The sequence below is a fragment of the Canis lupus genome, chromosome 21, assembly GCF_048164855.1.
Source record: "Canis lupus baileyi chromosome 21, mCanLup2.hap1, whole genome shotgun sequence".
Classification (NCBI taxonomy): Eukaryota; Metazoa; Chordata; class Mammalia; order Carnivora; family Canidae; genus Canis; species Canis lupus.
Window position 1 is genome coordinate 4,145,532 of NC_132858.1, and position 26,228 is coordinate 4,171,759.

At 49.0% G+C, this 26,228-nt stretch overlaps 3 long non-coding RNA genes across 4 annotated transcripts; 1 reads left to right on the top strand and 2 right to left on the bottom strand.

The window, feature by feature from the left end:
• Positions 1–2,820: 2,820 nt before the first annotated feature.
• On the bottom strand, positions 2,821–12,607 carry LOC140613264 (uncharacterized). Its single transcript, XR_012014421.1, has 3 exons — positions 12,041–12,607; positions 4,312–4,559; positions 2,821–3,883 (listed from the first exon to the last, which is right to left on the bottom strand). It is a non-coding gene; the product is annotated as an uncharacterized lncRNA (long non-coding RNA).
• On the top strand, positions 12,052–25,750 carry LOC140613266 (uncharacterized). The gene is made up of 4 exons (XR_012014424.1): positions 12,052–12,627; positions 17,671–19,943; positions 23,935–23,999; positions 24,174–25,750. It is a non-coding gene; the product is annotated as an uncharacterized lncRNA (long non-coding RNA).
• On the bottom strand, positions 13,555–21,710 carry LOC140613265 (uncharacterized). Of its 2 annotated transcripts, XR_012014423.1 has the most exons (4): positions 18,222–21,710; positions 17,888–18,045; positions 15,156–15,269; positions 13,555–15,081 (listed from the first exon to the last, which is right to left on the bottom strand). It is a non-coding gene; the product is annotated as an uncharacterized lncRNA (long non-coding RNA). The 2 variants fall into 2 exon arrangements; XR_012014422.1 differs by having other exon boundaries at positions 17,888–21,710.
• Positions 25,751–26,228: the final 478 nt, after the last annotated feature.

Genomic DNA, 26,228 nt, shown 5'->3' on the forward strand with positions numbered 1-26,228 from the left:
GGAAATACTAACCTCTGCCATGCCTTTTAATTAGAAAAAAATATATGAAAAAAAGATTGTATAAATACAGTTAAAATGTGGCATAAATATAGAGGTTATTATAAGATACTGGACAAGATATAGTCTATGAGAAAACTGAAATAGCCTAATGTTTATTGATCACCTTTTATTAAAAAATCTGTTTGTTTATTTGAAAGAGAGAGAGTGTGCACACGTGCATGCATGCCAGCAGCAGAGAATGATGGAAGAGAGAGAGAGAATCTCAAGCACACTCCCTGCTGAGTGTGGAGCCAGACATGGGGCTTGATCCCAGGACCCTGAGATCATGACTATATTTATTATTATTATTATTTAGATTTTTATTTATTTATTCATGAGAGACACACACAGAGAGAGAGAGAGCGGGGCAGAGACACAGGCAGAAGGAGAAGCAGGCTCCACGCAGGGAGCCCGACATGGGACTCGATCCCAGGTCTCCAGGATCACACCCTGGGCCAAAGGCAGGTGCCAAACTGCTGAGCCACCCGGGCTGCCCTATTATTAAGTGCTGTTTTATGATGAAAAAACACAGAGTACAGAGAAATTAACTAGCTTTCCACCATTAGGATATGGCAACACTAAGTCTTCTCAAAAGACCTGAGGCCATCAGCGCTAAACCACTGAACCACCAGGGCTGCCTACAGCAGTCTTTTCAACAAATAGTTCTGGAACAATTAGACACCCAGATGCAAAAAATACATACTTCATTCCATATATCTGATCATATACCGCAGTAACTCAGAATGGATCATAGACTGAAGTATATAACTTAAAGCTATAAAACTCCTAGAAGAAAAGGCAGAGGGGCGCCTGGGTTGCTCAGTGGTTGAGCATCTGCCTTCGGCCCGGGGCCTGATCCTGGAGACCCGGGATCAAATCCCATGTCAGGCTCCCTGCATGGAGCCTGCTTCTCCCTCTGCCTGTGTCTGTGCCTCTCTCTCTCTCTGTCTCTCATGAATAAAAAAATCTTAAAAAAAATTTTTTTTTAATTTACTTGACAGGGAGAGCAAGCACAAGCAGAGGGAGGAGCAGAGGCAGAGGAAGAAGCTGACTCCCCACTGAGCAGGGAACCTGAAGAGGGGTTCAATCCCAGGACCCTGGGATCAAGACCTGAGCTGAAGGCAGATGCTTAATCGACTGAGGCACCCAGGCGCCCCCCTCTATGCCTATATCTTACTTAAGAGTGTATCAGTTTAAGTGTTGCTGTAAGCTTCTGGTGGTAGACAGCAGAATTAGAGCCTGTGTGTTCCTAGTATCCAGAAGGGGCTCAGCAACCACTCCCTTCTTGGACTTATGGAATCACTGACCCTACAACCTTAAATAGAATTAATTTTGTCTTTCAGAATTATAGGTGGTCTCCTGTTCTGATCTCTATTATTAGAGGTGATAGGTGATGGTCTCAGCTCATATTCCTTCTAGCTATTCTTTCAAGCCCTGGAGGATGTGTTGCTGGCCCCATCAAAGACTTCCTTCTCTTCCAAGTGGCTCTTCACTTATCCTGAGTTTGGGGAAGCCAGGTCAATAGTGGACTCTGTACCAATGCCTCACTCTAGCCAGACCCTGGGTCTAGGAAGGAAATCTAGAGAAAGACCTACTTCCCACCAAGGACTAGGTCCTGTGAAATATCCTTGACCATCTCTCATGGATACCTGCCCCTCATTTCAAGTCAATCTTGTACAACCTGCCAGATATCCATGGACAATACTCTATAGATCAATACAAGATGAGTCTAACCCTCTACAAACCACACATGCCTCTTGAAATTCTGAAAGCCAGAAGAGAACCCCTAAGTGTATACCACCGTGTGGTAACATTAGCTAGAAGGTAAAGAGCAAAGAACACAACAGACATTTCAGAGGAATTGCATGAAGACATGGGATGATGACCTCAGGAGGCTGGGGATAGGGATGGACTGAAAGGAAATTGCTGTTTTTCAGCCTGCTGAAAGGAAGGGCCTACTTGCATGCTTCTTTCTGTGTCCCATTAATATGAGTGTCTCATACAGGGATAGTGACCAGTTCTGACACTTGTCAGGCTCATTATGTCCTAATGAAGAGAGACAAATAGATGTATAATCTGTCTGTGGAGGAGTGTGTGATGAGAGAAACCAACACTAGTGCTTTGTTGGTGGAAATGTAAATGGTACAGCTGCTCTGGAAAACCATTTGGCAGTTTCTCTTAAAACTAAACATATACCTACCATACAACCCAGCAATCACACTCCTGGGCACACATTCCAGAGAAATGAAAACATATATCCACTCAATAATATGTGCATTGGGGATGCCTGGGTAGCTCAGTGGTTGAGCATCTGCCTTTGGCTCAGGGCATGATCCCAAGGTCCCTGGATTGAGTCCTGCATCGAGCTTCCTGCATGGAGCCTGCTTCTCCCTCTGCCTGTATCTCTGCCTCTCTCTGTGTCTCTCATGAATAAATAAATAAAATCTTAAAAAAATATATGTGCATGAGGGCCGCCCGGGTGGCTCGGCGATTTGGTGCCACCTTCAGCCCAGGGCCCGATCCTGGAGACCTGGGATTGAGTCCCACATCAGGCTCCCTGCATGGAGCCTGCTTCTCCCTCTCCTGTGTCTCTGCCCCCCCCCCCCGTGTGCCTCTCACGAATAAATTAATAAAATATTTAATATATATATATGCATGAATGTTCATAGCAGCTTATTTATAATAGCCAAGTGGAAACAATACAGATATCTTTCAGTGAGTGAATGGTAAGTATGTCCACACCATGGACAATTACTCGGCAATGAAAAGGAACAAAACATCTTTTTTTTTTTTTTTTTAAGATTTTATTTATTTATCATGAGAGACACAGAGAGAGAAGAGAGGCAGAGACACCGGCAGAGGGAGAAGCAGGCTCCATGCAGGGATCCTGATGTGGGACTCGATCCTGGGTCTCCAGGACCACATCCTGGGCCAAAGGCAGGCGCTAAACCGCTGAGCCACCCAGGGATCCCAGGAACAAAATATCTTAAATGGATCTCAAGGCAGTTCTGCTTGGGCAGTTCTTCCCAGGTGGCTCAGCAGTTTGGCACTGCCTTCAGCCCAGGGTGTGGTCCTGGAGACCTGGGATCGAACCCATGTCAGGCTCCCTGCATGGAGCCTGCTTCTCCCTCTGCCTGTGTCTGTGCCTTTCTCTCTCTCTCTCTCTCTGTGTCTCTCTCATGAATAAATAAATAAAATCTTTTTTTAAAAAGGCAGTTATGCTGAATGAAAAAAAAGTTAATCTCATTAAGTTGCATACTAGGGATGCCTGGGTGGCTCAGTGGTTGAGCATCTGCCTTTGGCTCAGGGCATGATCCTGGGGTCTTAGGATGGAGTCCCACATCAGGCTCTCTGCATGGAGCCTGCTTCTCCTCCCCCTTCCCATGTCTCAGCCTCTCTCTGTGTGTCTCTCATGAATAAATAAATAAAATCTTTTAAAAAATCCTCTTTAGGTCCAAGTCCCTGCTCCACTGTGTCAGGTATACTTGGACCCAAGCTCGAGCTTGTAAATAAACCCTTGTGTGTTTGCATCGGTGTCGGCTCCTTGGTGGTTTCTCGGATTCGCAGTCTTGGGCACAACATTTGGGGGCTCGTCCGGGATCCAAGAAACCTCCAGGACCCCATCCGGAGGGTTTCACGCATGGTGAGTGCACTCAACTTTTTCCACCTTTTGCGCGCATATTTCTGAGAGCTCTAACCTGAAGGAATTCCAATCTGTATTAGGTCGGCATTGGCTTAAGTGGATGCGCTGGTGGGCCGTCGACGGGGGGTCTTGAGGAGACATCCCTTGCCGCCACCCCGGGAGGACGGGGTCCTCACCTGTAAGGAGGATGGGGGTCCTAATCTGTAAAAAAAAAAAAATCCTCTTTAAAAAAAGTTGCATACTTTATGATTCCATTTGTACATCATTCATGACAACAAAATTATAGAGCTGAAGAACAAATTTAGTAAGTGCCAGGGGTTGAGGACAAGGGTGCATAAGATAGGATCTCTATAGTGATGGAATAATTCTGTATTTTCATTGGTGTAGTTGTTACACAAATCTACATATGACATGAATTACACAGTGTTCTACAACACACATAGATGAGTGTGTGTAAAACCATTAAAATCTGAATAAGTTCACTGAATTGTACTATGGCACATTTCTCAGTTTTCAAAATACACTTGTTATGGACTGAATTTTTGTTTCCTCTCAAATTTATATTTTGAGATCGTACTCCCCACCCCATGTGATGGTGCTAGGAAATGGAGTCTTTGGGAGATCATTACCTCAGAAGAGTGAAGCCCTCATGAATGGGATTAGTGCCCTTATAAAGAGATTGCAAAAAGCTCTCCTGCTCCCTTTCTGCCACATGAGGACACAGTGAAAAGCTGGCAGGCTGCAGCCCAGAAAAGGGTTCCCACCAGAATCCCACCGTACTGGCACCCAGATCTTGCTTGGGCTTCATCTCCAAAACTGTGGGGAATAAATTTTTGCTGTTTGAGCCATGCAGTCTATGAGATTCTATTGTAGCAGCCTGTGAAATGATAGAAAATATATATATTGGTCTCTGCCCCAGTTCCTCACACAGAGCTCCTAAAACCCTTGTAATTTCCCAAGTGATAAGAGCATCAGGAGCATCCTTTGTTCTTTCTTTCTTTTTTTATTTTTATTTTTTTTTTATTTATGATAGTCACAGAGAGAGAGAGAGAGAGAGAGGAGAGAGAGGCAGAGACACAGGCAGAGGGAGAAGCAGGCTCCATGCACCGGGAGCCTGACGTGGGATCCGATCCCGGGTCTCCAGGATCGCGCCCTGGGCCAAAGGCAGGCGCCAAACCGCTGCGCCACCCAGGGATCCCGCATCCTTTGTTCTAATGTTTAGTCTGGGACCTGTTTCTGACACAGAGCTCTGAAATTCCTTGGAACTCCCTGGGTGATAGGAGTGGCTTTTGTTCTATTAGAGTGACTCTTGATGGATATCTTCAGGTTGGGGGCTCTTCATTAAAAGCTTGAGGAATGGGCAGCCCCGGTGGCTCAGCGGTTTAGCCAGGGCCTGATCCTGGAGACCTGGGATCAAGTCCCACATGGGGCTCCCTGCATGGAGCCTGCTTCTCCCTCTGCCTGTGTCTCTGCCTCTCTCTCTCTCTGTGTATCTCTCATGAATAAATAAATAAATAAAATCTAAATAGATAGATAGATAGATAGATAGATAGATAGATAGATAGATAGATAAAAACTTGAGGAAGCCTGGCAATTCCACAGGCTCATCTTGCTGCCTTCTTTCTTCCCACCTTTTTATAGAGTTCATGTTTTGCTTGACACCTCCTGAGACAGGGGTACAGGTATGGCCAGGAGAGAGACGTTCACAGGCTGCAGAGGTTCCTGTGATTAGGAAGCGGGCCTAGCAGAGAAATGGAGGTGTGCATGTTCCAAGATCTCACAGGAGGCCATGAAATACATAGAGAACCTCTGTTTGGAAATGCCCCAACTCCTGGCCTTTCCTGCCCACGGGTGATTCTCTCCCAACAACATGTACCAGAAGAATCTGAGATCACAGGAAGAACTCAGCAGGGCTCAGCAGGAAAATGGAAGAGTGTTAGACCTAGAGACACCATGCAAAAATGATGCACACAGAACAGAGCAAGCTGCAGAAAGGGCCCCTGTTAGCTACATACTGGGTCTGTGCACTGCAAGCCCTCCAGTTACAGAGCATGGGAAATGAATCTGTCACACTGTCCTCATCTTTGAGTTAGTGCTGAGCTGGGCGGAGAAACTGCTTGTCCTTCCTTTGCCCTTCAGCCTCTGCAGATCTCGTCTCCTGAACTCACACTGAACCTCAACACCCAGACTTCCTGGCATCTGTTTCTCTCCCTGTGTTGTGATCCCTTGACTGTCACATCCCCCTCTGAATTTCTTTTGGCCAGGTCTGACTGTTTTGCTTTGACCCTGACACTGCCATTACCCTTCTGGTTTCATGGTAGTCCGATGAATCTAGTATTTGGATAACTCGGAAATAGCTCCCTGGAACCTCTTCCAGCTCTGGAGTTCCACAGCATGAGTACACTCACAGTCAACTGTCAATTTTTTTTAAAAAAGATTTTATTGGGCAGCCCGGGTGGCTCAGCAGTTTAGCGCCACCTTCAGCCCAGGGCGTGATCCTGGAGACCCGGGATTAGATCCCACATCAGGCTTCCTGCATGGAGTCTGCTTCTCCCTCTGCCTGTTTCTCTACCTCTCTCTGTGTGTCTCTCATGAATAAATAAATAAAATCTTTTTAAAAAAGATTTTATTTACTTAATTTATTTTTGAAATTTTGAGAGAGAGACACAGGTAGGAGGCAGGCAGAGGGAGAAGCAGGCTCCCTGTTTAGCAGGGAGCCTGATGGGATTCTGAACAGAAGGCAGAGGCTTAACCTATTAAGCCACCCAGGTGCCCCTGTACTGTCAATTTTTAAATACTTGTTAAAGTCAGTTTAACAAGTATTTCCTATTTATTACATACGATATAAACCACTTTGAGAAGGCCTGTCTGGGAAGGAAGGCATGTCAGAGTGTAGCAGAGCCTCAAGGTAGGGAGCCATGGAGAACACCTGGCCCAGCCATGCCAGAGAAGAGACCGCCTGAGTTTTTTAGTTACATGTTACAATGGATACCTATTTTTACTTAGGTTCTTTTGAGGTGGGGTAGGAGTTTCAGGTGAAACTGAAGATTTGCTAGACCTAGACATTGGCCTAGCACATGAATGCTGACATGCCTTAGCTGGGTGACTTTGGGCAAGTAATAAAGGGATCTGGGTGAGATTCTGGAGGGGGAATAAAAACCAGCTATAGACCTGACCTAACTCTGAGGGGTAGGAAATCTGAATTCTAGACCTGCTGCTTTTATTTCCTTTGAGGGGCTTGGGAGCCAGGCCCTGCTCTCTTGGTTTCCCCCGCCAAGCACTCTGCTGAGAGGATGAAGGTCCTGCCTCACACTGGGTAGCAGGTGTCACCCTCCCCACACTGTGTGCCTGCAGCAGAGGCACTGGATCCTTAGAGAGTGTGCGCTACTCAAAGGGATTCCCGGGGGTCCCAGAACTGGAACTCATGATGCTGGATGAACACATCCACTTGCCAACTGATGCGAAGAGAAATAGACCAAGGAGGCAGATCTACCTCCCCAGCTTCCACTGTGTTCTGGTGGCTGCCTGCAGGGTACCCTGGTGTGGTCGGGGTTTGTAGCATGAGTACTTCCCATTCCTGCACCAAGCATGTTCCCAGCTCCAGCATTCTGGAAAGACCCTTTCTGGGTACAGAACTCCTCTCTGCAGCAAAGAGATGCTCCTCCATGGCCCCGATTCTGTGGGGGCACAGGAAGTTCACCGCCTGTACCCTTCCGTTTGATGGAACTGGAACTTGAGCCACAGGTCTGGGTGTGTCCCCCGACCCCCTCACCTTGGCTCTCCACAAGGCTGGAGCCAAGACACCAGCCATGCCTGCCCTTGCCTGGCTCAACCACACATTCTTCTCCCTGGGCCTTCAGTCTCACCCTAGTCAGGGTTCTACATGCAGAAACATCATCCCACCTCCAGACTAAGTCTTCTGCCTGCAATGCCCTGTCCAATTTATCAGCCTCCTCATCCTTCCAGGCCTAATTAAAGCCCCACCCCTGTGCTCATGACTGTCTCCCTGACGCAAGGCTGGCTCAGCTGTAGCACTTGGCGCAGCCCACGCTGCATCAGGGATATTTATGGATGTGTTTGATTCTTCGGAAGGAGGCATCATAACTCAAGCCCCAAGCGCAAATTGCAGAAATATGTTTAGAAAGGTAGAGAAGAAAAAAAAAAAAAAAAAGAAAGGTAGAGAAGCCACCTGGAAAAACACAATGCTGCTGCCTTGGAAACATGCATGTGTATTTCTACTTTTTCCTTTATGCATTTCATTGCTTATAGAATGTATACATATTACAGGGCTGTAAATATTACCACCTTTTAATTTTTTATAACAAAATATTTTTGTAAATAGATTTTATTTATTTATTCATGAGAGAGACACACACACACAGAGAGGCAGAGACATAGGCGGAGGGAGAAGCAGGCTCCATGCAGGGAGCCCAATGTGGGATTCGATCCCGGGTCTCCAGGATCACCCCCTGAGCTGAAGGCAGATGCTTAATTGCTGAGCCACCCAGGTGTCCCTATAACAAAATCTTTAATAACTTTCTGTGTAAAGTCTCACATATTTCTTAATTTTATTCCTAGGTATTTTATAGTTTGTGTTGTCATGTGAGCAATTAGAGTAAGGTAGGTCTCATGTACCAAAATAGATCTCCGGGATCCCTGGGTGGTTCAGTGCCTGTCTTTGGCCCAGGGCGTGATCCTGGAGTCCCGGGATCGAGTCCCACGTTGGGCTCCCAGCATGGAGCCTGCTTCTCCCTCTGCCTCTCCTCTCTCTCTATGTTTATCATGAATAAATAAATAAAATCTAAAACAAAAACAAAAAAATCCCACCAAAATAGATCTCCAATCCTATTTCTGAATGAGAAATAGCAAGCAAAACAATATATCTAGTATAATATGTTTTATGGAAAAAAAATCCCATAACTACTAAAATAATACATTTCGGGGCAGCCCCGGTGGCGCAGCGGTTTAGCGTTGCCTGCAGCCCAGGGCATGATCCTGGAGACCTGGGATCGAGTCCCGCATCGGGCTCTCTGTATGGAGCCTGCTTCTTCCTCTGCCTGTGTCTCTGCCTCTCTCTCGCGCTCTGTATCTCTCATGAGTAAATAAAATAAAATCTTAAAAAAAATAAAATAATACATTTCTATATATGTATATACTATATATACACATATATTAAATAGAGTATGTATATAGAGACATATTAAGTCTATATGTGTGGTATGTATACATAAATGCGCATTAACATATCTATGTATCTATACAGACGTATAAACTAGAGTCTTTGTATTTTGCACATGGATATATATAAGACAGAAAACCAGTAGTCAGCTTGGGGGCAGACCTAGGATGGGAAGTGATGGTCCACAGGACTTTAACAGTACTGTTTAATTTTACAAGACAGTATCTGTGTACTTAATTTTTTAAAAAGATTTTATTTATTTATTCATGAGAGACATACAGAGAGAGAGAGGCAGAGACCTAGGCAGAAGGAGAAGCAGGCTCCATGCAAGGAGCCCAATGTGGGACTCAATCCCTGGAATCCGGGATCACGCCCTGAGCCAAAGGCAGATACTCAACTGCTGAGCCACCTAGGTGTCCCTACTTAATATTTTTTTAAGATTATTTATTTGAGAGAGATAGAGAGCAAGGGCATGAGCAGGGAGGAGGAGCAGAGGCAGAGGGAGCAGCAGACTCCCTGCTGAGCAGGGACCCCCCCCACCCCCCATGCGGAACTCCATCCCAAGACCCCAGAACCATGACCTGAGCCAAAGGCAGCCACTTAACCACTGAGCCACCCAAGCGCCCCTGTGTACTTAACATTTCTAAATAGATAAAACAATAATAAATCATAGATTGGAGCCAGGAAGCCTGAGGTAGGAAAGGCAGTTTTAGCTGAACCTATGAGACACATTTTTCCTGCAACAAAGCTTTTAATTGGCTCTGGCTGCTGAATCCAATTGGACATCTTGATAGAACAGTTTCCAAAAGTGTCACAGTGCACAATTTCCAAAGCTAAAACCATAACCCTGGGATCCCTGGGTGGCACAGCGGTTTGGCGCCTGCCTTTGGCCCAGGGCGCGATCCTGGAGACCCAGGATCGAATCCCACGTCAGGCTCCCAGTGTATGGAGCCTGCTTCTCCCTCTGCCTGTGTCTCTGCCTCTCTCTCTCTCTCTGTGTGACTATCATAAATAAATAAAAATTAAAAAATAAAATAAAAATAAAAAATAAAACCATAACCCTTGTTAATATAGACTATGTGTGAGAGACTACTTAATGCCTTAAGGAGGGTAGCAGTAAGGTGGAAGTACAAGTTCAAAGAGAGCCAAAGGAAACAAAAAAAAAAAAAAAAAAAAAGAGAGCCAGAGCGACAGAAGTATTTAGAGGCATTAAAAACGTGTTGCAGTGAGACTGCTGAGCTACATACTCAACTGGCTAATGCCTATAGGGAAATAAAACCACTATGTTCTGAGCCAGCTTTTCTACCTGATAGAAATTATTTACATCTTATCAATCTGCTTGTCATCAAATTGGGGCTGGCAGTCATCATTTTGCCTTATTTCCAAATTTTAAATAATTATTTCTTAATAGAGGAGCATGTTACTTAACCCCTTCTCTAGATTTTCTCCTTGATCCTGACCTTTCCCAAATTAGGAGTGTCAACTGATTGGAAAGTGGACTGACCATACTTAGTGGCAGCACTCTGAGCTCTGAGGACACAATCCTGGGGCCTGGTACCATCAGCGTCCTTGTCTTGAGTCCGGAGCTGGACTCCAGGAAGCAGGAATGAATCAGCCCTCTTCCTCAGGTCAGGGAGCCCTGGGGCAGGACCCTTACACCCCTGTCTTCCAGAAGACTGCAGGGCTGAGCTGAGATCTAAGGACAAAGGAAGGGCGGCCCCGGTGGCGCAGCGCAGCGGTTTAGCGCCGCCTGCCGCCTGGGCTGTGATCCTGGAGACCTGGGATGGAGTCCCACATCTGGCTCCCTGCATGGAGCCTGCTTCTCCCTCTGCCCCTCTCTCTCTCTGTCTCTGTCTCTCTGTCTCTCTCTCTCTCTGCCTCTGAATAAATTAAAAAAAAAATAAGGACAAAGTAATTCACCATGATAGGGGGAGGGGAGGACTGAAGTGAGCCAGGAGCAAAGGCTGAGGCCCACACAGACCCCAGATACCCTCCCGCAGGGTTCCTTGTCTCCCAGCCCTGCAGATGCCACCTGGGCCTGCAGGCCACCCATCCCAAGTATCACTCGTTGGGGAGGAGGAGGGAATCTCACTGAGGAGAGGCGGCCGCCAGCCTGCAGCCTGTTGGGGTGCGGGGATCAGTTCAGTGACTCTGAAAGCGTTTGTTTACTAGAACAGTCACATGAGGCGCCGCTGACTGAGTCAGGCCGGAAGAATTGGTGGGGCGCCCAGGTCGGAGCAGGGTTAACCCGCGGAAGGTCTCTCCCAGCTCAGGGTCCCGCGGGGGCGGAGGGATTAGGACTCCCGGGCCTTGCTTCTCCCTTTCCCAGGGTCTCTGCCCTGGCCTTACACACGGGGACATATGGGGAGTTCCAGGCGGGGGAGGGGAGTCCAGGGCTTTCTGCCCTGGAAGGAGCAACCTGGGGTCACGGCTGGGCTTCTGGACGGATGGGGGCTGGGTTGTCAGGAGTGACTGCGGGAGAAGAGTGTCCCAGGGTTTGGCCAGAGGATGGGGGCAGAGATGGGGGAAAGTGGGTCTTCGGAAACGTCTGTGCTTTGTCCTCCCAGCCCCTCCCAACAGCTTCCAAGCCCTGGCTCCCGGTGCCTCCCGCGTGCTCCCGCGGCCCTCTGCCCGGTTCTCACGCTCACACCGGGCCAGCGGCCTTCCCTGCGCCCAAGTCCACACCGCCTCGCCCCAGCCCTTCCTCTGGGCCCTCTCCTCGTTCCTGCTCCGCACACAGCCCCGCCGTCCGCCCCGCTTGCTCGCTCTGCTCCCTGCACCCGGACCCCGACTTCCCGAGCCCCCTACCCTGCCCCGGAGCAGCCCCTTTCGGGAAGCCTTCTCTGGGGCGTCTGCCAGCCACGCTCCCCAGACCCGGAACCAAGGCGTGTGCGAACGCCGCTGGCACAGGGCCTGGCCGGGGGCTGGGACCGCAAAGGGATGGGAGCTGAGGGGGGCGGGTCACTCGGCCACTGTGGGGCTCGGGCGGCCGGGGACGCTCGGAGGGCGTGTGCGGAGGGCGGGGCGGCGGGGTAGGGAACCGCTCGCAAGGAAGGAGGGGCGCGGTGCCTGCGGGCTCCGGCCCGCCCCGCGCTGGGGCTGGGGTGGGGTCCGCTCTCGGCCTCCCCCTCCGCCTCCCCCTCCAGTCGCGGGAGCGCGGCCGCGCGGGCTGAGCTCACCTGGCGGTGCGGCGCGGGCTCCAATTACGGCGGCGGCGCGTCGCTCCTGAGAGCGGAGCCTGCCTGGGACGCCGGCAGCCGCGTCAGCTCCCGCGAGCCTCCGGCTGCGCCCCCGGCCAGAGCGGCGCGACGGGGAGGCGCGGGCCCGGCCTTGCGGGTGCGGGGAGTGCGGCGGCGCGGGGGCGTGAACTAAGCCCGCGGCCTATCGCCCCCGCCCTCGGGGACCGTTCCGAGTTAGCCTCACACGCCCTGGCCCGGCCGCGCAAGGTTCTCCTAGGCCCCGGCACTCCCTGAGAGGAGGCCCCACGCGAACGGCCGTCCAGCAGCTCCTTGGTTCCTCCCACTAATAGCAGCTCACTATCGCCGCTTTGAAAGTTCTTAATGCCCCCTTATTCATTCACTAAACAAATGTTCGTTTACCCAGCACCTACTCTATGGCAAAGACTGGGCACACCCTGGGCCGGAGAGGAAGCAGGGCCAACGCACTGGTTTAGCTAAAGACTGGTTTTGCCATGACGAAACCAAGCCCCAAGGCTTGATGTTCTAGGATTCTTTCTCTGGGAGCCTTCCTACCTCTGCCTGCTGAGGTAAGCCCAAAATCGGAGGGTGGAGCCTCTTCTGGTTTGAACTTGACCCAAGTATTTGTTGGTGGCTAATGCACCAACGCCTAGTGAAAGCTGACATCCGGGCTTTGAAAACCTCTCCAGCTACCAGCTCTGTTCCCTGGGGGCCAGGGGGGATGGCTCCCCTGGAGCTGGTCTGGTCCAGGGGAAATCTGGCTCCTGCCCCGCAGCACAGCCCCTAGAACAGACATCAAGGACAGAACACGTGTGGTATAAGAAGGCAGGGCTTCAGGAGCTGCCTGTTAAGGTTAAGTCCAAGGGTCAGAAGGCCTGGGGTCTTCACCCTCAGACTGCCGTGGGCATGGTTCAGCGCAGGTGGTGCCCAGAATCTGTGGGGGAGGAACAGCTGCATAGTTCAGTCTCCAGCCAAGGGCAGATGGCCTGGTACTGGGAGACTTCCTGCAGGGCTTGGGGAGAGGAAACTCCCTCTTCTTGCCTAGGCGCAGCCCACCTCCAGAGGGAAGTATCTACAGCCCTGACCTCATCTGTCCACCTTTGTTCTTCCTTTTCTTCCTTCCGGCTAGAATTCCCCCTCTCTTCTCAGAGTTGGTTCTTTCTCATCCTCCAAACCTTTGTTCAAATGTCACCCTCCTTGTCGACCCTATCTAAAATGGGTTCCCTCCTCTGGTTCCCTGCATCCCGTGGCCATACTCGCTTCAGAACACTTAACACTCCCCAGCTAGAAGGAACATTAACTCCAGGAAAGCCTGGCCTTGCCTTTCTCTTGTCTTTTCACTAGCTGTGACTTGTGTGGAGGGCCTTTGCTGAATAATTAAGGTTCTCTCCCAAGATTAAAGAGTTGAAAGCTGGGATCCCTGGGTGGCTCAGTGGTTTAGCGCCTGCCTTTGGCCCAGGGTGTGATCCTGGAGTCCCGGAATTGGTCCTGCAGAGACACAGGCAGAGGAAGAAGCAGTCCCCATGCAGGGAGCCCAATGTGGGACTTGATCCCAGACTCCAGGATCATGCCCTGGGCCTAAGGCAGGTGCCAAACCACTGAGCCACCCAGGGATCCCCTTAAATTTATTTTAAATTGGGTATTTTCAATATCATCTGTAAAATGTCTTGAAAGAAAGAAAGAAAGAAAGAAAGAAAGAAAGAAAGAAAGAACCCAAATTGCATTCCAGCCTTTAGATCTAACCACCTGTTTACAAGAAATGCAGAGGGGATGGAAGAATATGTTATCAGAAATGGGCCCACAACTCTATGATCAACTAATATTCAACAAAGCAGGAAAGACTAATCACTGGAAAAAGGACAGTCTCTTCAATAAATGGTGCTGGGAAAATTGGACAGCCATGTGCAGAAGAATGAAACTAGACCATTCTCTTATACCACACACAAAGATAAACTCAAAATGTATGAAAGATCTAAACGTGAGACAAGAATCCATCAAAATCCTAGAGGAGAACACACCCAACACCCTTTTTGAACTTGGCCACAGCAACTTCTTGCAAGATACCTCTATGAAGGCAAGGGAAACAAAAGCAAAAATGAACTATTGGGACTTCATCAAGATAAGAAGCTTCTGGGATCCCTGGGTGGCGCAGCGGTTTGGCGCCTGCCTTTGGCCCAGGGCGCGATCCTGGAGACCCGGGATCGAATCCCACATCGGGCTCCCGGTGCATGGAGCCTGCTTCTCCCTCTGCCTGTGTCTCTGCCTCTCTCTCTCTCTGTGACTATCATAAATAAATAAAAATTAAAAAAAAAAAAGATATACAAATATTGGGGATCCCTGGGTGGCTCAGCGGTTTGGCGCCTGCCTTTGGCCCAGGGCGCGATCCTGGAGTCCCGGGATGGAGTCCCGCATCGGACTCCCGGCGTGGAGCCTGCTTCTCCCTCTGCCTGTGTCTCTGCCTCTCTCTCTCTATCTGTGTCTATCATAAATAAATAAATCTTTAAAAAAAAAAGATATACGGGGCAGCCCCGGTGGCGCAGCGGTTTAGCACCGCAGTTTAGCGCCGCCTGCAGCCCAGGGCGTGATCCTGGAGACCCTGGATTGAGTCCCACGTCAGGCCCTTTGTATGATGCTTGCTTCTCCCTCTGCCTGTGTCTCTGCCTCTCTCTCTCTCTGTTTCTATCATGAATAAATAAATAAAAATAAAATAATATAAAATAAAAATAAAAAAATATATACAAATATATATATATGAAGAAGAAAGGAGAAGGAGGGGGAGGGGAGGAGAGAAGGAGGAGAAGGAGAAAGAAGGAGAAAGAAGGAGGAGAAGGAAGGAGGAGAAGGAGAAGGAGAAGGAGAAGGAGAAAGAAGGAGAAGGAGAGCAGCCCCTGTGGCGTAGCAGTTTAGTGCCTCCTGCAGCCCAGGGCGTGATCCGGAAGACCAGGGATCGAGTCCTACGTCGGGTTCCCTGCATGGAGCCTGCTTCTCCATCTGCCTGTGTCTCTGCCACTCTCTGTGTGTCTCTATAAATCAATCAATCAATCAATCTTTAAAAAAATCTCAGTTTATTAAAAGAAGAAGAAGAGGGCAGCCCCACCTTCGGCCAGGGCCTGATCCTGGAGACCGGGGATTGAGTCCCACGTCTGGCTTCCCTGCGTGGAGCCTGCTTCTCCCTCTGCCTGTGTCTCTTGCTTCTCTCTGTGTGTCTCTCCTGAATAAATACACAAAATCTTTAAAAAAATAAAAATAAAAAAATAGAAGAAGAAGAAAGAAGAAGAAGAAGAAATTATACCACAGGGATGTGATCAGCAAAATCCACAGTGTGGAAAATTTCAAGGGCAAACCTAGATTCTTCAGCAAATAACTTACAGGGAAGAAATAGTGGGGAGCCAAAACTTCTGAGGTCAAGAGAGTTTTAAGAGACATATAATCAAAGCAAATGTGTGGACTCTGTATACATCTTGACTAAGCAATCCAACTGCGAAAAACTGTATATTTGAGACAGTTTGAGACAAACTGTATATTTGAAGATTAGTCTGAAAGAAGTATTGTTAACTTTTTTAGTGTGAAAATGCTAATGTGGTTATGTTAAAAAAACTTTTTACAGATGGATTTATATGATGTCTGTGATTTACTTTTTTAAAAAGATTTTATTCATTTATTCATGAGAGACACACACAGAGAGAGACAGAGACACGGGCAGAGGAAGAAGCAGGTTCCACACAGGGAGCCCTATGGGGGACTCGATCCCAGGTCTCCAGGATCACGCCCTGAGCCAAAAGCGGCGCTAAACTGCTGAGCCACCCAGGCTGCCATATGATTTGCTTTAGAATAATTCAGGGGGGGACACCTGGGTGGCTCAGTGGTTGAGCGTCAGCCTTCAGCCCAGGGCATGATCCTGGAGTCCCAGGATCAAGTTCTACATTGGGCTCCCTGCATGGAGCCTTCTGTCCCTTTGCCTGTATCTCTGCCTCTGTCTCTCTCTCTCTCTCTGTGTCTCTCATGAATAAATAAATAAATAAAATCTTAAAAAAAAATAATTCAGGGCATGGAGATATTGGACCATTGGGAAAAAACAGTGGCCAGGATTAGTAATTGGTGAAGGGTAACAAGGGTAACATGGGGATTCATTAAACTATTCTCATTACTTTTTTATATGTTTGAAATTTTCCATAATTGGGCCACCTGGCTAGCTCAGTCAGTAGAACAGTGACTTAAACAATCTCGGGGTCATAAATTCAAGTCCCATGTTGGGCATAGAGTTTACTTAAAAATTAAAAAAATAAAATAAATCTTGAAATTTTCCATAATATATTGACATAAGGTTAGTCATCTTTCTCCAATTAGCCAACATTTCCCAGGTCAGAACATTGCAACAAAATAGCTACCAACCAGTATCACCATCATTTCACAAGAAAAAGGATTTTATAACATGAAAAATACAGGAAAGGGGCAGCCCAAGTGGCTCAGCGGTTTGGCGCTGCCTTAGGCCCAGGGCGTGATCCTGGAGACCGGGGATCGAGTCCCGCGTCGGGCTCCCTGCATGTGCCTCTGCCTCTCTCTCTCTCTCTCTCTGTCTCTCATGATTAAATAAGGGGAATCTTAAAAAAAAAAAAAAAAAAAAAGATACAGGAAGGGCTTAATCTCTAAAAAAAAGGCCAGTCTTGTGACGCTTGGGTGGCTCAGTGGTTAAATGTCTGCCTTTGGCTCAGGGCGTGATCCCAGAGTCCTGGAATTGAGTCCCACATCGGGCTCCTCGCAGGAAGCAGGAAGCCTGCTTCTCCCTCTGCTTGTGTCTCTGCCTCTCTCTCTCTCTCTCTCTCATGAATAAATAAAAATCTTTAAAATAAAAATTAAGGGGATCCCTGGGTGGCGCAGCAGTTTGGCGCCTGCCTTTGGCCCAGGGCACGATCCTGGAGACCCGGGATCGAATCCCACATCAGGCTCCCCGTGCATGGAGCCTGCTTCTCCCTCTGCCTATGTCTCTGCCTCTCTCTCTCTCTCTCTCTCTCTCTGTGACTATCATAAATAAATAAACATTTAAAAAGAAAAGAAAAATTAAGATTTTGTTTATTTATTTGAGGGCAGGGGAGAGCACAGAGCAAGAGGGAGAGAGAAGCAGGCTCCCCAGTGAGCAGAGAGCCCATGTGGCGCTCCATCCTAGGCCCCTGAAATCATGATCTGAGCCAAAGGCAGATGTTTGACCAACTGAGCCACCCAGGCACTCCTAAACTCTTATTTTTATAGATGGGAAAACTAAGGCCAAGACAGGAAAAATGACTTTCTGGAAATAACATTGTGGTACTCAATGGCAGGACCTAGAGTAGAACCCAGGCTTGTTGGGGATCCCTGGGTGGCGCAGCGGTTTGGCGCCTGCCTTTGGCCCAGGGCGCGATCCTGGAGACACGGGATCGAATCCCACGTCGGGCTCCCTGCATGGAGCCTGCTTCTCCCTCTGCCTCTCTCTCTCTCTCTCTGTGTGACTATCATAAATAAATTTAAAAAATTAAAAAAAAAAAAGAACCCAGGCTTGTAAATCCTAGTCCAGGGTTTGCTCCACCCAATGTTCTGTCTACTTTGAATTGGCCCATGTTGTTTTATCTTCATTTCAGTTGGTACCTGGAAAGAGAGCTTCCCGGACTTGCTGCCAGACACCAGACTTTAAATCCTGACCTCACCACTTGCTGGCTATCTGACCTTGGGCAAATTATTCGAATTTTTTGGGGCCTCATTTTCCTTATCTGTAAAATGAGTAGGTGCTATAATAATGATATTAATCTTATAAGGTTGTTGTGAAGATTGAGCTAATAATGCATGTGCAGCACCTACCACATAGAAAGTGCTCGGTGTGGGGCAGTTGCCTGTATTTTTGCCTCCTACAAGATGATGAGTTCCACAGCTTAGTTATGGAAAGCAGGCAGGCCTTTAACAGGATTGTGGAATGTCAGAGCTAGAAAGGACCTCTGGAGATCTTCTACAGAAGAATCCTTTTAGAGAAAGAGAAAATTAGTCCCTGGGGGACTAGGTGAACTGCTGATGGTTCCAGAAGGCAATCAGTGACAGAAGAAATAGAATCCTGAGGGGTCCCTGGGTCTCAGGACTCTAAGCTTTGCTAAACAAGTCTGTGGGGCTGCCAACCCTCATTGGGTCATTCCACACTAACCTGATGTCAATAACTGTCAATTACAGACACAAGGTGACTGTACTGAGGTTTACAGTTTATAATGAGCATTTGCAAACTTGGTCCAGTGGGAGCCTTACTCCAGGCCTGGAACTAGTGAGTCCTGGAATGAAATCCCATTTCATGAAGAGAAACAAAGGCCCCCAAGGGTGGATTGGTACCAAGGCCCTAAGTAGGGGTTCAGAAGTTCCTTGACTACTCTGGAAGATGAGGGAGTTCCTGTTCAAAATAAGATTAAGACAGTGTAAAATGGCTGCCTTTGGAAAAGTTCTTGAGCTGCAGACAAGTCAACTACTAACTCCAAGGAGGGCAGAAAGGAAACCGGTTGCTGTGGCAACATCTCTGCCGGCCTATTTTCTTCTCCCTCTAGTTCAAAATAACAGCTTCCAGCAGGTTCGGGGAACAGCGGAGAGGGAGGAATGTCTAACTCCAACCCAGCAACTGCACTTAGCCAATCTCCAGCCAGATTAAGTGGCAAGAGGAAGGTGTCAGCCAATGAAGAGGCTTGGAGCTTGTGTCATCCTCCCGGAACCAGGTTGGAATAACCAGAAGGTGGAGCACATGACTGTTTCCATGGTGACCTCCCTTAGCAACCTGACTGGTCCTATTTATGAGCACTGGAAAATTCCATTTGGCTAAGACCTGATTTTGTTACCTTCTCTGCCTCCTTCCTGTTCCAAAGCCCAATGAAGTCACTGCGGATATTTAACCCTTTCCCTAGATGTGCCTGGGTCCTGTCAGATCTGAGGGCCTGGCAGGTGGGCTGTGTGCCCTGCTCTGGGCTTAGTGCTGCAGGGGAGGGAAGGTGCTGTCTGGTAGTGACAGCCACCCTTTATAGGGCACGACGTTTGAGCCGGGCACTGTAGTAAGGTGCTGACAACCTCACAATCATGACAACGGGTACCATACAGATCATTCCCATTTCACTGAGAAAAAACTTGATCCAGAGAGGTTAAGTAACTTCCCAATGTCACACAGAGTACAGACAGCAAGTGGAAGAACAAGGCTCGGACCAAGTGTGTGGGACTCTTGGGGCCACTCTCTTCGTGACTCCTCTGTGTAATGCTTTCAGTGTTGAAGGACCCGATGGGGTAGAGGATGGGAGGGAGACATCCATGGTCTTCAAGGGACTTCAGGGGAGCTTCAGCGAGGAGGGTGACATTTAGGCTGTGTGGAAGAACGGGGGGAAAAAAAAGCAGGTTCAGGACACTCCAGGTGCCAGGCTGGAGCTGAGGGTCGGTGAGTGAGACCAGACAGACCCCAGAGGGACGGCTTTGGCCAGGGCCCAAGACTCTCAGCCTCTAGAACTGGCTATGCCTGGCATTCTGGCTGGGAACAAGGAGGGAGTCGAGCCTATACACATTTCCTGCCCGAATTCTACTGGGGTCGTGCTGGCTTGGGCTGGGGGCAGATCTGGGGAACCAGCAGCTGGAAAGTAGAGGCCCCCCTATGCCAGCCCAAGCCAGAGGCCACACAGGATCAACTGCGTGGATGCTGCAGAACCCACATGTAGAGCTGCTCTCAGCTGGGGCAGGGCTACAGGAAGACTGGGACTCTGTTTTCAAGGATATAAAGTAAAAAGGATAAACAAATATGCCATAGTTTAAGATAACAACAGATGAGTCCCTGGGAAAAGGGTGTGGTCACAGGAGTGCTGCTGAGGTCACTGGACCATTATGTCTGCAGGACAGACTGACCATTCAGGTATGAAGGCCTCCTGTAGCAGGAAAAGGACCCCACCTGGGCTCTAAAGCGGGTGGGGTGGGGGGTTCTGACTGGCAGGGTGAATGGGGGGAGAGGTGGCAGATGTCCATGAACCAGGGAGCTGACAGTAAAAAGGGCTGGATGTGGGGACACAGAGGGGACACAACTGATTGAGCTCTATGACCCAGATTCAGGGTGGGGCAGTAGGTGATTAAGATCTGGGAGAATGAGGAAGGGTGACCCTTTGTAACCTTTCCACAGCCTCTGTCTACACCTTGGGCCTCAGCTGGTCTTCGCCCAAGCAGAACAGTCATGGAAATTTCCACCTAGGTCATTTTCCCTAAGCTGTTCTCAGCCCCACCTTCTTCCCAGGCCTTTCTGTGTCTACAGTTCTTTTGCTTATGCAGGCTGTGGTGGAGGCATGGGGCAGCCCTGGAGACTTGGTGACAGCCGAAGAAAACCTGTCTGGCCCAAAACTGTCAGAACTTCAGGCACCTGGCATGGTGCTGCTATGGAACATGGGAACACCAGGCTGTCCCTTCACTGCTAGTCTCAGAGGCCCCAGAGTTCCTGTTCCTGGGAAGGCATAGGGGAGGACTGGCAGCTTCTACCATCACTGCAGTATATTTTAGCCAAGTCAGCTCCACATGGGTGTCTCTTCACCAGAGTACAGGGTAGCAGGGCTGGAATAGGCCCCGGGGCACCTGAGTGTTCACGGTACACCATTTCTGCTCCCAAGAAGTTATGCAGGTGCTCTATTTTCTTGGAGGGGGTAGTATTTTGTACATTTATTTCTAGAAGTTCCTAAGTGGAAGAGTGACTTCTGTGGAGAGAGTGGGGCTGGGAAGACACTGAAGTCCTCTCTTCCCTCCCTCCTGCCCCCACTTTCTGCACAAGTGGCTCCCAGCTCCGCCCCAGCTTCAGTTAGGGGGTTGGGCTCTTCCCAAATAGCAACAGCTGGGAATGCAGAGGCCAGACAGAACGGAGCCGGGTGCTGGATCTGGGGTGTCTGCACCCTTTGCCCACACCCGGGGAGGGCCTCTCCATCAAAGAGGTTGAGACAGATGCATCTCTCCCATGTCTGTATGTGAGTGAGCCTGAGGCTCCTCTGGCCCCACTTTCAGGCTCCAGAAGGGGTACCTTATCCTCCCTGCCAACCTGCTGTAAACCCTGGAGTACCCCGACCTTCAGAGGAGCAAGGGTAACATGTCAACACCCATTGGTATCCAGGAAAATATAGGCTGTGCTGTGATAGAGACTAACTATGGGCTGGTGATATGAGACAATTTGGATATGCTGGTCAGAGAGGCCTTTCTCGGGGAGTGACCTCTAGACAGGGTAATGAGTGTCATGTGAAGAGGCGGGAAGGTACCTTCCAAACAGATGTGTCATGGAGAGTAAAGAACATGAATCGGAGGGATCCCTGGGTGGCTCAGCTGTTTAGCACCTGCCTTCGGCCCAGGGCATGATCCAGGAGTCCCAGGATCGAGTCCCACATCGGGCAACCTGGTGGGAGCCTGCTTCTCCCTCTGCCTGTGTCTCTGCCTCTCTCTCTGTCTCTCATGAATAAATAAAATCTTAAAAAAAAAAGAAAAAAAAGAAAAAAAAGAACATGAGTTGGGAAAGGGCCATGGGTACTGAAGACCCAGAGAGGAGGAAACCAGTGTGGGGAGCCCAGAGAGCCTCAGGTAGACTGCTCTTTCTTTCTTTCTTTCTTTCTTTCTTTCTTTCTTTCTTTCTTTCTTTCTTTCTTTTTCTTTCTTTCTTTTTTTTAAGATTTTATTTATTTATTCATAGACACACACAGAGAGGCAGAGACATAGGCAGAGGGAGAAGCAGGCTCCATGCAGGGAGCCTGACGTGGGACTCGATCCGGGGTCTCCAGTATCACACCCCAGGCTGCAGGGGGTGCCAAACCGCTGCGCTACCAGGGCTGCCCTGTCTTCTTTCTTTTGTCCTGTGGCCACCACCCACCCCAGTCCAGGCCTCCATGACCTCTGACTTGGGCTGTGACAATGGACTCCAGTGTCTTCACATCTGCCATCTCTCCCAGCTCAGCTACCTTGTGAAGAGCAGCCACACAACACTTTTCAGTTCAGAGAGGCCCAGAGTCCAAACTTCTCCAGATAACCGAAGGCCTGCCAGCTCTGACCCCAGTCCTCCCTTCGTGCCTCCCCTCCTTTCTAGTGAGTTCCCATCATCTCAGGAGCTTTAAGGTCTATTCCACCACAATCACTGTATGGCTCTCCGTTTATTAGCTCTGGAGAAGGACCTGTAATGCCACGGGCTTCTGTTTATACCTGGCCTGTGTTGAAAAATATACCTTGGAAAAGTTCCTAGAACCAGATGACCTCTGCCCCCTTTTTCCACAAGACTTGTCTGTGTTAAAGGTGGGCCACAGCTCTGTGGAGGCTGAATGGGCACACCCAGTGCACGTGTGCATGAGCATGTGCAGAGGGCGTGATATGTTTAATAAGCATCATGCTGGGTATGTGGTGCTAACACAAACATCTGCCAGGGTCAGTGGGTGACCGAATAGATCAAGGATACAAGAATGTGGATAGACTCATCGTTCCTTCAGGCTGTTTCTGAAGGTCCACTGGACAGTCCCCAGATGCTAAGTAAGCAGAGGCCAGGCCCCAGCACGGGTGAGGCTTGCCTTCAGCCTCCCGCAGTGGATCACACAGGGCAATGACTGCAAGGCCTGAGTCTTCAGCCCTCCCCTCCCTCTGGAGGCTGAGTGTTTAATGGGAGCTCCCTGGAGAGAGACCCAAGGTGGTCTTCGGGTTTCTTCCCCATGGATCAGTGTGTCCAGAACATGTCAGGAGAGGGAAGTGGTTCCCGGTCTGTCAGTCTGTCAGAGTACAGCTCCCTGCCATAGCTCTGCCCCCAGCTGGGCAGGCTCATCTCTGCCAAATCCAGGTGTGTCAGGTTGTGTCTAATCACTTCCTTCTTTCTAACACCCTTCAATACACAATTTTTTTTAAAGATTTTATTTATTCGTGAGAGATACAGAAAGAGAGAGAGAGAGAGAAGCATAGACACAGGCAGAGGGAGAAGCAGGCTCCAAGCAGGGAGCCCGATGTGGGACTCGATCCCGGGACATCACACCCTGGGCCGAAGGCAGGCGCTAAACCGCTGAGCCACTCAGGGATCCCCAGTACACAATATTAATACACAAGCAGCGAAGCAAACTACTGAAAACCTCCATGGTGACTGAGCTTATTTTCCCCAGGTGACTCTGGCTGGGACATTCCAGGTCAGGGACCCCTTTGTCCTTCATGGCCCCCGCCACGCTCTGCTAGCAGTTGATCTCCACTGCAGGCTGAGCATGAACCGCATATGCCCCTTCTCTATTCTGCTTGGGGTTTTGACTCCAAAAGAGATGATTTTCCAACGTATTTATTTAGTCATTATTCAATAGACACATACGGAGCTTCTATTGTGTGCCAGGCACTAATGGTGCTGAGACCTCTTAGGCCTTAATTTGCTCATTAGTCTTGGGGACAGCAGCAGCATCATCTCCCTTATAAGGAACCAGGGAGAGAAGTGCCTGGAAGGTGTGCAGCTCAGAGCTCAATAGAAGTCACAGAAAATAGGGCAGGCTGGGTGGTTCAGCGGTTTAGCGCTACCTTCAGTCCAGGGAGTGATCCTGGGGTCCCTGCATGGAGCCTGCTTCTCCCTCTGCCTATGTCTCTGCCTCTCTCTCTCCTCTCTGTGTATTCCCATGAGTAAATAAATAAAATCTTAAAAAAAAAAAAAGTCACAGAAAATAGGGGCACTTGGGGGGCTAACTGGTTGAGCATTTGCCTTCGGCTCAGGTCGTGATCTTGGGGTCCTGGGATGGAGTTCCGCATCGGGGGCCCTGCAGGGAGCCTGCTTCTCCCTCTGCCTATGTCTCTACCTCTCTGTGTCTCTCATGACTAAATAAATAAAATCTTTAAAAAAGTCATAGAAAATAAAGCTGCATGCTGTATTTCCTGTCCTGCAGACACATCAGAGACCATGGAGGGGCCAAGGAAAGCACAGCAGACTGTTCTCAGCCTGGGAGAGGAGGTGCGTAGACAGTCTCCACTGAGGACTGGCTGTGGCCAGAGGGAAGAGGACAGCAGAGCAGGTGGAAAGGTCTAGAAAATGCTGGGGGGAAGCCTGTGAGAGGCCTCTTGCAAAGCTCTTTTTTTTTTTTTTTAATCTTTTTAACTTTTATTTATTTTTATTTATTTATGATAGTCACAGAGAGAGGGGCAGAGACACAGGCAGAGGGAGAAGCAGGCTCCACGCACCAGGAGCCCAACGTGGGATTCAATCCCGGGTCTCCAGGATCACGCCCTGGACCAAAGGCAGGTGCCAAACCGCTGGGCCACCCAGGGATCCTCTTGCAGAGCTCTTAAATTGCAAAGATGAAGCTAAAACAGCTCCCCCCAAGGCATGTCCAGCCCTTTGTTGTCAGTCTGTCCTCTAACAGCCCGTGGCCCTCCAGAAAGATCCACAAACAGGCTGCAAGGCCTAGCACCAAGGACATTATGTGGTGAATAAACTAAAAAAGGAACTAGCAGCAGGGAGCTCATGGGCTGGGGGTGGGGGACTGTTCTAAGATGCCTTCTCCTTCATTCCCCCTTCAAACCGAATCCTCTGTGTTTCAGAGGAGGGTAGTGAGAAGATGGATGCTTCTCGCAGAAAGACACTTCAGTGGCATTTTCCTGCTGCCAGAGCTGGCTGCTGTGCAAAGACAGGGAGCCAAATGTTTGCACCATTTTTGTTCCGGAGATGAGTTCTGGGTAGGTGGGTAGCAGTAGGGGGCTGGGAACTGCAAGTTCCTAGAGTCTTTAAAAAACAAAAAAGTTGATTTATCAGGGCTCTCCTTTTCTTTCTTTTCTTTTTTTTTTTTAATTTTTATTTATTTATGATAGTCACAGAGAGAGAGAGAGAGAGGCAGAGACACAGGCAGAGGGAGAAGCAGGCTCCACACAGGGAGCCCGACATGGGACTTGATCCCAGGTCTCCAGGATCGCGCCCTGGGCCAAAGGCAGGCGCTAAACCGCTGCGCCACCCAGGGATCCCCCTTTTCTTTTCTTTTTTTAAGATTTTATTTATTCATGAGAGACAGAGAGAGAAAGAGGCAGAGGGAGAAGCAGGCTCCACACAAGGAGCCAGATGTGGACTTGATCTCAGGTCTCCAGGATCACGACCTGAGCCGAAGGCAGACGCCCAACCTCTGAGCCCACCCAGGTGTCCCTCCCCTTGCCTTTTCTTCTTGATCTGCATTTCCAGAACAATCTTTGGTAATAATGCTGTATTAGATAATAATCATAGGATTAGATAAACATCAAACAAAGTGTAGCTGGAGTCTTACCCAGATTGAACTCTGGACCCCAGACCCAGAAATGAAGGCCATCAATAGCTTCTTTCTTGGGGAAGCCTGACTGGCCTTGTTTAAAAGGGGAGGAGGTGGAGTGGATTCTGGCATTCTCTGGAGGTTTCTGCCCTGACGTAAGTCTGGAGTAATAGGTCGGGCCTTGCCGACAAAAGGCCTGGAGACCTGACCTTAAATTTTTGTTTCTTTAGTCCTTTCTTTGTCCCACTTCCTTGAAACCACAGCCAGGAGGCCTCAAATCTTTCATTCTCCTTTCCCATCTTTGTTTACTGCATTTTATGGAATTAGCATCATCACTCCTTTCATCTCATGTCCTCATTTTACACAGAAGGAAACATCCAGTGAGAAGTTTTTTGGGTTAGTGCCCAAGATCACATGGGTGTTTGTCAGTGAGTGACTGCCACAAACAGACCAAGGGCCACCTATATTTAGCCAAGGCTTTTTTGAAGGTTGGGGGGGGGGGGGAGGGGGTTGAGGAAGGGCATAAAACCACTGGCTAAAATGGATTTGTCCTGTTTTACCGGAGTCATTAGGCCCAGATGAAAACTAGGTTTCAGACTGAAGTGATGCAGGATATGGAGGCAGCAGTGTAGGGAGCAACTGTCATCAGACATTCTGAAATTAAAGGGAACAGAGATATAGGCCAGAGAAGATGTGCCTTGAAAAAAGTTTTATGTAAAAGGGATCCTTCAAGGAGTTGAGGAGAGGGCACATAATCAAATGTATTATTAATGTGCCTTGAAAAAAGTTTTTTTTTTTTAAGACTTTATTTATTCATGAGAGACACAGAGAGAGAGACAGAGACACAGGCAGAGGAAGAAGCAGCCTCCATGCAGGGAGCCTGATGTGGGACTTGATCCCAGGTCTCCAGGATCATGCCCTGGGCTGAAGGCGGTGCTAAACCACTGAGC